Below are 12,340 nucleotides of genomic sequence, written 5' to 3'. Positions count from 1 at the left end.
TAAATTGGTAGAGCCACTGTGGAAACCAGTATGGAAATTCTTTAAAAAAAAAAAGCTACAAGATAGAAATACCATTTATCCAATAATTCTGCTACGTGGTGTATACCCAAGGAAAATGAAAAGACATATGCAAATTTGAAAAGATATATGAAGTCCTATATCTATCGCAGCATTATTTACAATAGCTAAGCTATGGAGGCCACCCAATGTCCAGCAACAGATAAAAGGGTAAAGAATACGCAGCATATGTGTATCTACAAAAAGGATGAAATTTTGCCATTTGAGAAAACATGGATGGACCTAGAGGGTATTATGCTAAGTGAAATAAGTTAGACTGAGAAAGGCAAATACCATATGATTTCACTCATATGTGGAATCCTCCAAAAAGTGAATAAACAAACACAAAGTGGAGTCATACCTATAAATACAGAGAAGAAGCTGATGGCTTTACGAGGGGAGGGGATGGGGGATGGGCAAAGTGGGTGAGGGGGAGTGGTCAGTACAGTTATGGAATGAATATGTCATAGTAATAAAAGCTATAGCATAAAGGACAGAGTAAATGATTTTGTAATATAATGACTGATGGTAGCTACACTTGTGAGTACAGCATAACAAATACAGAAGTTGAATCACTATATGAAACTAACATAACATTGTGTGTCAACTATACTCAATTGAAAAATTTTAAAGGTACCAAAATGTAGATTCCAAAAATTGTCCTGCACCTATATGATCATCTGCTTTTTGACAAAGAGTCTATGGGAAACAATTGGAAACAATTGTTTTTTCAACAAATGCTTGAAAACTTTCCCCCTCTGTCTTCTCTACCACCATTTTCTATTCAAGATCCTCTTACCTCACTTTTCTCCAAAGTGTGCGTTCTCTGAGTTTACATCAACTCTAGAAGCTCTCGTCTTCCTCAATGCATTCAATAATCATTTTTATGGTGAACCTCAAATCCTAAATTCTGGCTTCAAGATTCCTTTATGTCGGGGTGCCTGGGTGGCTCAGTTAGTTCAGCATCCAACTTTGGCTCAGGTCATGATCTCATTGTTCGTGAGGTCAAGCCCACATTGGGCTCTGGGCTGAGAGCTCCGAGCCTGGAGCCTGCTTCGGATTCTGTGTCTCCCTCTCTCTCTGCCCCTCCTCTGCTTGCACTCTGTGTCTTCTCTCTCTCAAAAATAAACACACATTAAATTTTTTAATAAGTAAAAAAAATGTCTAAGTAGTTTGGATTTGTTTTTTTCCTTTATTATTTGTTGGTTTTACTTGCATGTTTTCATGCTGTGTTTAGGATTGTCATGACTTGATGAATTAATCTTTTTTATCATTACGGAATAAATTATTTAACCCTGTTTCTTACTCTGAATTCAACTTAGTATTAATATATCCACTTCAGCTTTAATTTAGTTTTTATTTTATTCTATTTTAAATTTTATTTTTACTTGAGAGAGAGTGAGAGCAGGGGGGTGGGGGGGAGGGGGGGGAGAGAGGGAGAGAGAGAGAGAGAGAGAGAGAGAGAGAGAGAGAGAGAGAGAGAGAATCTCAAGCAGGCTCCACACTCAGTGCAGAGCCCAATGTGGGATTTGATCCCATGACCCTGGGATCATGACCTGAGCCAAAATCAAGAGCCAGATATTCAACCAACCGAGCCACTCAGGAGCCCCTAAATTTGTTTTTATGCTCTATCTTCTTTCCACCCTTTTACTTTTAATCTCTGTGTATTTTCATATTTGAAGTATGTTTCCTCTAGAGAGTAATAGAGATATCTTATATTTTTGTACAATCTGATAATCACCATCTTTTATTTGGTAGGTGTAAACTATTTAAATTTAACATAAATACCAATGTATTAGACTTGAATATACTTTTTTTTGTCTTATACTTGTCCTATATGACCCATGTTTCTTTATTCCTGCTTTATTTTGGAAGGAGTTCAACTAATTATTTTTTTTAATATCCACTAATGGCTTATTACCATACATTTTACCATTTGCATTTCTAACCTAATACAATCTATGTTCAAATAATATTATACCATTTCATCTGTACTACTGTTATTACATTTTACTTCTAAATATGCCATAAACTCCCTAAAATATGATACTTATTTTTGTTTAAAATAGTCAACACTTTTTAAATAATTAAAACCGAGGAAACTATCTCATTTTCCCTTTATTTACAATTACCATCAGTTTTCGGGGTGCCTGGGTGGCTCAGTTGCTTCAGCTCTTGATTGCTCTTGATTTCAGCTCAGGTCATGATCTCATGGTGCAAGATGGAGTCCCACATCAGGATCTGGGCTGACAGCGCAGAGCCTGCTTGGGATACTCTTTCCTCTCTCTCTTCCCCTCCTCTACTTGTGCTTGCATGCTGTCTCTCTCGCGCGCGCGCTCTCTCTCTCTCTCTGTCTCTCTCTCTCAAAAAAAAATTCTTAAACAAAATGAAATACAATTACCATCAGTTTTCATTCCTTGCGTAAATCCAAATTTCCATCTGGTATCATTTCTCTTCTGTATGTAAAAACATACACTTTAGTATTTTTTTAACTTTATTTATTTATTTTGAGAAAGACATAGAGCATGAGCTGGGGAGTGGAGGGGGGTGGGCGGAGAACCCCAAGCAGGCTCTGAGCCGTCAACCAGAGCCCAACATGGGGCTCGGTCTCACAAACTGTGAGATCCTGACCTGAGCCAAAATCAAGAGTTGGACACTTAACCAGCTGAGCCACCAGGAACCCATACTTTAGTATTTTTTTAATGAAGTTTATATATATATATATATTTTTTTCTTTTTCTTTTTACCTTTATATTTGAAATATATCTTCTCTTGGTAAAGAACTCTAGGTTAATCAGTGTTTTCGTATTTTATTTATTTTATTTTATTTTTACTTTAAAGATGCCACTCCATTCACATATGATACTAATAATGAAGCTACACCTGAGTTTGACAGAGTCTCTGGGTTGAGTAGAAATTGGGAAGAAACAGAACAAGTCCTTTACCTGTGCCATGATATGAGGTCAACAAAATCAAAACACGAGGAAACCCTATAGCTCAAATAACGCTGGTTTTTAATGAGAGAATTATATGCAAGAGATAGGAATAGAGGGAAACATCGACTAAGAAAGACTTACAGTTGAAAGACAACCCCTCATTCCCCCTTGCCCCAGACCCCGGCAGCCAACATTCTACTCTCTGCTTTTATGCGTTTGACTATTTATTTAGACACCTCAGACAATGAAATCATACGGTATCTGCCCTTCCAAGATTAGTTTATTTCACTTAGCTAAATGCCCTTAGGTGTCATAATGTTGTTGCACTTGGCAAGATATCCTTTGTTTTTAAGGCTGAATAATGTTCCATTATCTGTATACACCATACTTTTTAATCTATCAATGGACAGTCAGGTTTTGTCTATATCTTGACCACTGTGAGTAATTCTCCATAAGTATGGGGTGCAGATATCACTTCAAGATACTGATTTTAATTCTTTTGGATATACACCCAGAAAAGGGGTGGCTAGATCATATGGTAGTTGTATTTTTAATTTTTTGAGGAAGTTTCATACCGTTTTCCATAGCAGCTGCCCCATTTTACATTCCCATCAATAGCATGTAAAGATTCCAATTTCTTTTGTTTGATGTTTTTGATAATAGCCATCCTAACTCATGTGAAGTGATTTTCTTCTTGTGGTTTTAATCTCATGTTGAGAGTTGTTACCACACATGTATTTATACAAATGTAAAAACAGAAAAGCAAACAAATCAACAACAACAACAAAGGGATACCTGAAAACATTTGGAAAGGGTCTATTAATTATTTAACTAATTAATTATTTCAGGTCTATTACCTTAATTGTAATAATAATTTTATGGATGTAGGCATATGTCCAAACTCATCAAATTGTCCACATTAAATATGTGCATTTTTTCACACTTTATCTCCACCTTAACAAAGCCAGACAACTTTTTTTAAAGACTGACAAACTTCTGGGAGCCTGGGTGGCTCAGTTGGTTAAACATCTGACTGGCTCAGGTCATGATCTTCCGGATCCTGAGTTCAGGTTCCCTATAGGATGTGCTTGAGCCCCGCTTCCAGTGAGCTCTGCTTCTCTCTGTGTCTCCCTCCCTCTCTCTCTGCCCCTCACTCACTTGCACCCTCCCTCCACCCCCACCAAAAAAAAATAGACAGAAATGTCTGGGGTTTTATTTGTTGTTGTTTAACGACAAGAAAAAAATGGTACTTATTTTGGGTTACCAATGTATTTAATAAGTAAGGAAAGAATTCCACTAAAGTCTAGATAATAGTTATATGTAAATTAAAATTGTGTTGCACAAAATGGATTATGTTTGAGAAAAGTGAAAGGGCATTTTGCACTATGTGGCACAACTCTGTTTCTCCACCTGGTGGTTATGATTTTTTCCTTTTTTATCTCTGTTTTATCTTCTAGTTTTATAAAAACAGCAATAATAATATTGATGAGGAAATCATTTAGGCTGTTCTTTTATATTATTTTTTGAATAATTATATAAGAAAAGATTGTACATAAAGCCTTTCAAATAATGCCAGTGGAAAGCTTTGCTGAAAAAGTAGATAATTGCATTATTGATACATGTTTTTCCAACAACAAATATTTAGTTTAAGTTCAAAGTGAGAAAGCCAGAATTTATGTGTTTAATTTATGTATATATTGGTTTCTCAAGATATAATTTTAGTTACTTGAGATGAATGATAAATGTTTGACAGATTATTTATAGATGATAGCTAGTTAGCTAGCTGGCTAGGCGGTATTATCTGCTGTTATTCTTTGCAAAATTAAAGGCTGTGATTTTTGGTTAAAAATATAAGCAAAACTTCCAATTAAGTGAATAGGTTTCCCTTTGAATACTTGGGTCCCATATTCTTGTTAGTAATTAGACTGATTAAATTAGTTAATTAGGCATATAGTCTCTGCTATCAATTAGAGTTTCCAGTTACTCATGCTATCTCTGACTTCTTGCCCCCACTTGGTATACCGCTAACTATGGCTCCTGTTGCAGACAGCAATTTTTTCTCTGTCCCACACCGTCAAATTTTACTTGCTCTTGGCCCACTCCCCCATAGATGTTTTAATGCCACCTGTTTAACATAAAAACAATTTACATTGATAACAATAATAGCTATAACTTTTAAAATGTATACTCAGTGTTTAGTACTCTCAAAGGGCTCTGCATGTACTATATAAATTATATAAATTAATAATCACAAAAGTACTAGACAACTAAATTCAAGGGGCTTACATAACTGCCTGAAGGGGAGAGAAGCAGTAAGTCACCAACCATGTCACTCTTACTGCAAAGCTGCTGTTCTTTCAACCGTGCTGTGTTAATGGATGATGCCTTAACATTCTGATATGAATATACACACCACCAGCAGTGATATCCCTATTACCAAGGCTAGCCTAAGGCATTTACTCAACTTGGAACAACCTCATTACATTTGATTATATTACAGATTTTGTTATATTCATTTCTTCAACTTAAAGACCAATCACACTAAAGCTAGTAGTGCTAAGGACACAGAGGAAAAATGCCACTTAAATACCCGTCTCCATTTTCTGAAGTTCCTCCTGGAAGGACTCCCACAGAGAAGATAATGGTGGTGTTTACTGGGTCATCTTATCTCAACCCAGGACTGGGACTTCACTTACTTACCTTAACTTACTTTCTCTTTCTACTGTGTGTGTGCCTGGACCCAGGATCCTTTATATCATCTCATTCCCCTTATGGATCCTTTCCTCCACTCTCTTTGTCCCAAGGCTTAGGATGAAACCTCCCAATATTAAAGTTGAGTTATTTTTTAAGCTTATTTTGTTCTCAATTCTGTACCTATCCTCCTGAAATGCTAGAACTTGGATTTTACACACTGCCAATTCCAATTTTGCAGCTGAATTCTTGACTTTTCACAAACAGTAGATAATAGAAGGATCCTGGGATACTGGAAGAGGGAATAAGGGTCATGTTCTCTCCAGTTGGCTTTCCATCCCAGTCAGCTCTGGATGAGCAATAGTGTTGTTTCCCGCAGTATGAGCTGTGCTTGTTTCCATCAGTGCAATGGTGTCCATTTACTATCTCACCTTCTCATGGGGGTCATGGCGATGACCCTATACCTCCCACAGGGTGATCACTCTGGGCTTCTGGTCAATGTCCTCTATCCCTTGAGACCCCCAAACTCTTCTTGCCTCTGTGAGAATCTCAAAAAATGTACTGCTGATCAAAAACTTGCTATCATTTTCACTGAATTTTAAGTTCCCACGACAATCCAATCTGGAAAATTTGGAGTCTATATGCCTCTTCCTGTATCTCCTGAAGAAAACCAGAATATGAGGCTGGGACATTCAGTATCGAAAGCCAAATGTCTCTTGACAAATGTCTCTTGGCATCTGCAGTAGAAGTATGCAAAGGTCCTAAATAATGGATTCCACCACAAGATGCCATTTTCACTAGGGTTTGCCATGTAGGGCATATAACCTTAGGGATTTTAGGGATAAATTTCAAAGATTTTCAGGTGAGCAGATCATTGTAAAACCCATTTTGCCAGAGAAAGTAAGCATAAGGGTATACATATACCTTGTAAAATAGTTACCAAATTCTAGGATGTTGCTAATTCCCTGAGGATCTACATAACATATGAAACACAAATTGTGTCTTCTTTCTGAACCCATAGAAAACACAAAGGCAAAGCCTGGAGCCTATAGTTCATAGCGTCTTCCTCAAAGACTTACCAATCCTATGTAAAAATTATGCAATATTTCCTCCTTACTCATATATCCACTCTGCCAAGACATCGTATATTTTTCTAGTTTGGGGCAGGGAATTTTTGCCATTGCTTACAATGTGTTATTCCAAATCCTTGCATGAATCTTTCCTTTGATTACACTTTTCTAAGATATATATATATATATATATATATATATATATATCATATAAAATATATACATAATTTTATATTATAAATATATATACATTTATATATATAAAATATTTATTTTAAAAAATTTTAATGATTATCTATTTTTGACAGAGAGAGAGAGAGAGAGAGAGAGAGAGAGAGACAGAGCATGAGCGGGGGAGGAGCAGAGAGAGAGGGAGACACAGAATCCGAAGCAGGCTCCAGGCTCTGAGCTGTCAGCACAGAGACTGACGCGGTGCTCAAACTCACAGACCGTGAGATCATGACCTGAGCTGAAGTCGGTCGCTTAACCGACTGAGCCACCCAGGCACCCCTATAGTATTTTAAATTTAATACTAAATATTATGTAAGTTAAAAAATAATATTTAATGTTTATTATATTTTATTTAGTATTTGCTAATTTAATACATATTTAAATATTTATAAACAGCACATAAATGTAAGCTTATAAAATATAAAAATATACATTTAATATATACATGCATATAAATATATATATATTATATATACACATGTATTTTATATACACGTATATCCATGTATATTATATACACACCAATATACATAGGTGATGTTACATTCCTTCTCGGAGAAAATAACACACAAAGGAGGAGCTAAAGATGAGGGAAAGCACTAACAGGGCAAGTGGAACTATGACTAACTATTTTTGTCCTTTCTAGAAACTCTTCAATAACTTCCTGTTGTTCTTAAAATAAGGCAAAATACTTAGCATATATGAGTAGGCATGGCGTGGCCTCATCTTTGCCTACTTCTCCAGGTTTGTCTGGTCCCTTGTGTGTCTCCCTTGTTGCACTGCAGCCTCGGGGATCTTTAGCTCTCAGGGTGTTCCTTGCACTTGTAGCACATAATTCTCCCCACAGACCCTGGCCTCCACCTGGAGGGTCTCTCCTACCGACGCACTCCTACCTGCCACACACATATGCCCTCTTCACCACATTACTATCTACTAACCCTCCAATGCAAGCGTTTTTCTTTAGAAAAAAAAATTGCCCCATTAGGTCAGGTCCCTACATTGATGCTTTTCCACAGTGGATTCTAAATGAACGTTCAAATGATACTATTGTCAATGTCACTAAATGACCAGTGTTTCCCTTCAGTGCTTCATGGGATGCCCCAAAAGGCAAGGACAACATCTGTTGGCTCACTATTTTATCTCAGCCCCAAGTATAATGGTTAGTACTTAGTCACATGTCCAATAAATCTATATGTTGAATGAATGAGTGAATCAGGGCATCAGTGACTAAAATGACTGAAGAAGACCTTGGAATAAAACCTCTCCAAGTTTTTTTTTTGTTTTGTTTTGTTTTCCTGGAGAAGGAAGAAAATGTTCCTGGCAATTTTATTATTGGAATAACAGCACAGAGCATGTTTAAAGAACACAAAACTATTTCTGATATTTATTTTCCTACTAGCCTCTTTAATTTATGACTATAGACATGAGTACTGTATGGTCACAATTATCTTGTATTCAACACCCATAATAATTTCATTATGCCATTCAGTAATCTCTCGATTGTTTCTGAGAGCATTGTGTTTCTCCATTTTTAAACAGCTTTGTTGAGATATCAACATTATCAAATAATTCACCCATTTAAAATGTGCAGTTCAGGGGCGCCTGGGTGGCTCAGTCAGTTAAGCGGCCGACTTCGGCTCAGGTTATGATCTCGCGGTCCTGGAGTCCGAGCCCCGCGTCGAGCTCTGTGCTGACAGCTCAGAGCCTGGAGCCTGTTTCGGATTCTGTGTCTCCCTCTTTCTCTCTCTGCCCCTCCCCCACTCACACTCTGTCTCTCTCTCAAGAATAAATTAACATTAAAAAAAGTTTTTAATCTGTGAAATTCAATGATTTTAACAAATTTACCAATTTGTACAATCAAAAACACAATTTCAGAATACTTTCGTACCAAAAGAGCCAAAAAGAAACTATCAAAAAGAAACTCCTGAAACTCAGTATTCAAAAAGAAACCCCCAAATAACCTGAATGCCCATTTGCAGTCATTCCAATTTTCCCTACCCCTCGCAGCAGCTCTCATCAGTCACTACTGTACTTTCTATGCCTATAGATTTGCCATTCTGACATTTGATATGAAGGAATCATGCAATACGTGATCTTTGGTGAATGGCTGCTTTCACTTGGATGACTTTTTTTCAAGGTTAATGCATGTTGAGGTATGTGTCCACAATTCATTTCTTAATATTGCTAAACAATATTCTATTCTATGGATATACCACATTTTGTTAATCCATTTATCAGTTGATGGATATTTGGGTTGTTTCTAGTTTTGGCTATTATAAATAAGGACGGTATAAACATTTGTGAATAAGTTTCTGCCACATATGTTTTCATTTATTGTGGGCATTTACCAGGAATGTATTTGCTATGTCATTTGATTATGCTGTGTTTACCCATTTTGATTTACTTATATTTTGTTTACTCATTTTTAGAAATTGCTAGATTGAGTTCTAAAGTGGCCATACCATTTCACACAATCTCACACAAAACACAAAGTTTCTAATTTCTTCACATGTTTGCCAGCATTTATAATTATCTCTTTTTTATTATAAGCATCATAATCATCATGAAGTGGTGTCTCAAGGTGGTGGTGATGAACATATCCCTAATAGCTAATTATGTTGAGCACCTTTTCACGTACCTGTTTGCTCTTTGGATGTTAGAGAGATGTCTGTACAATTTCTTTGTCCATTTTTAATTGGGCTATTTGTCTTTCAATTTTTAAGCTGCAAATGTGCTTTGTGTAGTCTGGATATAAACCCCTGATTAGCTATCCGATGTAATGTCCTCCCCACAAATACGTACCCCTCGTAATTCTTACAACCTTTGAATATGTTATCTTATGTGGAAAAGAGACTTTGGAAATGTGACTGACTTAAGGCTCTTGAGATGGGAAATTATCCTGCATTATCTGCCTGGGACCAATGTAAACACAAGGGTACTTATGAGGAAACAGGAATTCAGGAGAGTAAAGGAAGGAGATGTGACAGAGCAGAGGTTTGAAATGATGCAATTTCTGGCAGGAAGGGGGTCACAAGTCATGGAATGTAAGCGGCCTCTGTAAAGCTAGCTGGAAAAGATAAAGAAATGGATATTCCAACATACCCCTAGGAATAAAGACTGCTGAAAACCAGATTTTACTCCAATGAAGCCCATTTGGACTTTTAGCTTCCAGAAAAGGAAGATAAAAAACTTGTGTTATTTTAGCACCTCAAACTTGTGTTAATTTGTTAGAGCAGCAACAGGCAACTAATATATGTGATTCACAAATATCACTCCCATTCTATTGGCTGCCTGTCCTCTTTCTAGATGGTTTCTATGAAGAACAAATTTTTTCATTTTGATGAAATCTGGTTAATCTATTTTTAAAATTTATTTCTTGCGCTTTTAGTGTTGTGTCTACTAAGGCTTTGACTAACTGAAACTCATAATGATTCTGTCCTACATTTTCTTTTAACAGTTTTATAATTTTAGCTTTTAAATTTAGCATAATTTATTTTGTGCAAATATTTGGGACATGGTGAGAAGCAGGAATCCAAACTCATTGTTGCTACTGTTGTTGTTGTTATTATTATTATTATTGTTTTGCATGCAGATAATCTTGCATCACTTGTTGGAAAGACTATTCATTCCTTATTGAGTTTTCTGGATTTTTGAAAATCAATTGAAGACGGATATCGAGTTTATTTCCAGAGCGTATAGCCTTTCTTTGATCCATATGTCTCTATGGCAGCACCACACTGTGTCAATTACAGCAGTAATATAGTACACTTTGAGACAGGAAACTGTTAGTTCTCCAACTTTGCTCATCTTTTTTAAGATTGTTTTGGATATCCTATGTTTCTTGAGTTTTCACATTAGTTTTAGAAACACTTGTCAATTTATACAGAGAAGTCAGCTGTATTATGACACTGATTTCATGAAATCTGTAGATCAATTTGGTGAATGCTGCCATCTCAATATTTTAAGTTTTCTTATACATGAACATTAGACATATTTTCCTTTACTTAGGTCTTTCAAAAATAATTTCAACAATGTTTTCTGTTTTGTTTTGTTTTGTTTTGTTTGAGAGAGAGAGAGAGAGAGAGAGGGCACAAGCACAAGCTGGGGAAAGAGAAAGAAAATCTTAAGTGGGCTCCATGCTCATTGAGGAGTCCAACATGGGGCTTGATCTCAAGATACTGGGATCATGACCTGAGCCTAAATTGAGTCAGACACTCAAGCGATAGGAGCCTCATGAACAATAATTTGTATTTTTAATGTACATAATTTATACATATTTTCTTAAATTTATTCCTACATATTTTGTCCTTTGTTATGCTACTATAAATACAATGATTTCATAATTTTGTTGATGAATTGTTCATTGTTAGTTCATAGAACATTTATTTTTATATATTAATCTTGTATCCTATAATCTTGCTAAAACTGCTTATTGATTGTAATAGTTTTTAATGGAATCTGTAGATTATGGCATCTGCAAAAAGAAAAAAGTTTTAATTTTTTCCTTTCCAATATGTATGCTTTTGAATATTTTTCTTGCCTAATTTCCCTACACAGATATTTCAGAAGTGGAGAAAACATTCTGGTCTTGTTCAGATCTTAGAAGGAAACAATCCAGACATTTGTCTTTAAGAATGATGATAGCTGTGTACTTTTTCTAGGTATCTAGGTATCCACCTTAATCGTTTATGGCTCCTATAATATGTCACCATGAACTGGGTGACAGATTTGATATCTGGTGAAGTTTGACTTCCTAGTTCATAGATGACCAACTTATATCCCTGTTTCCTCACATAGTGGATGAGTAATAACTCTCTGGGTCTCTTTTACCAGTGCATTTATTTATAAGGGCACCTCATCACCCCCTAAAAGCCCCACCTCATAATATCATCACACTGGGGGATTAGGATTTCAGTATGTGAAAATTGGGGGGAGGAGGGAATATTCAGTGCATAGCATTCTACCACTCGCTCTCCCAAATTTGAATCCTTCCCACACTCAAAATATATTCATTCCATCCCAACAGCCTCAAAAGTCTAAAATCTAATTCCAAAGTCTTATCTAAATATCATCTAAAACATATATGGTTGTGACTCAAAATATGATTCATCTCAAGGCAAATTATTCTTTAGCCATAAACATGTGAAGCCAAAAAAGCTATATGCTTTCAAACTACTCTGGTAGGACATGTATAAGGTATACATATCCATCCCAAGAGGACGAAATAGGGAAGAGGAAGGGGGTAATGGGTAATGGCTGATCACACCACACTACCTGTGCCATCTGTGCCTTGCCCATGCCATGGCTTTCTGCCAGGGCCCCAAACCTCTATGTAGTGTGTGTGTTGGTGGTGGT

Source organism: Panthera leo, chromosome D3 (assembly GCF_018350215.1).
Source record: "Panthera leo isolate Ple1 chromosome D3, P.leo_Ple1_pat1.1, whole genome shotgun sequence".
Lineage (NCBI taxonomy): Eukaryota > Metazoa > Chordata > Mammalia > Carnivora > Felidae > Panthera > Panthera leo.
This window is presented reverse-complemented; position numbering follows the sequence as displayed.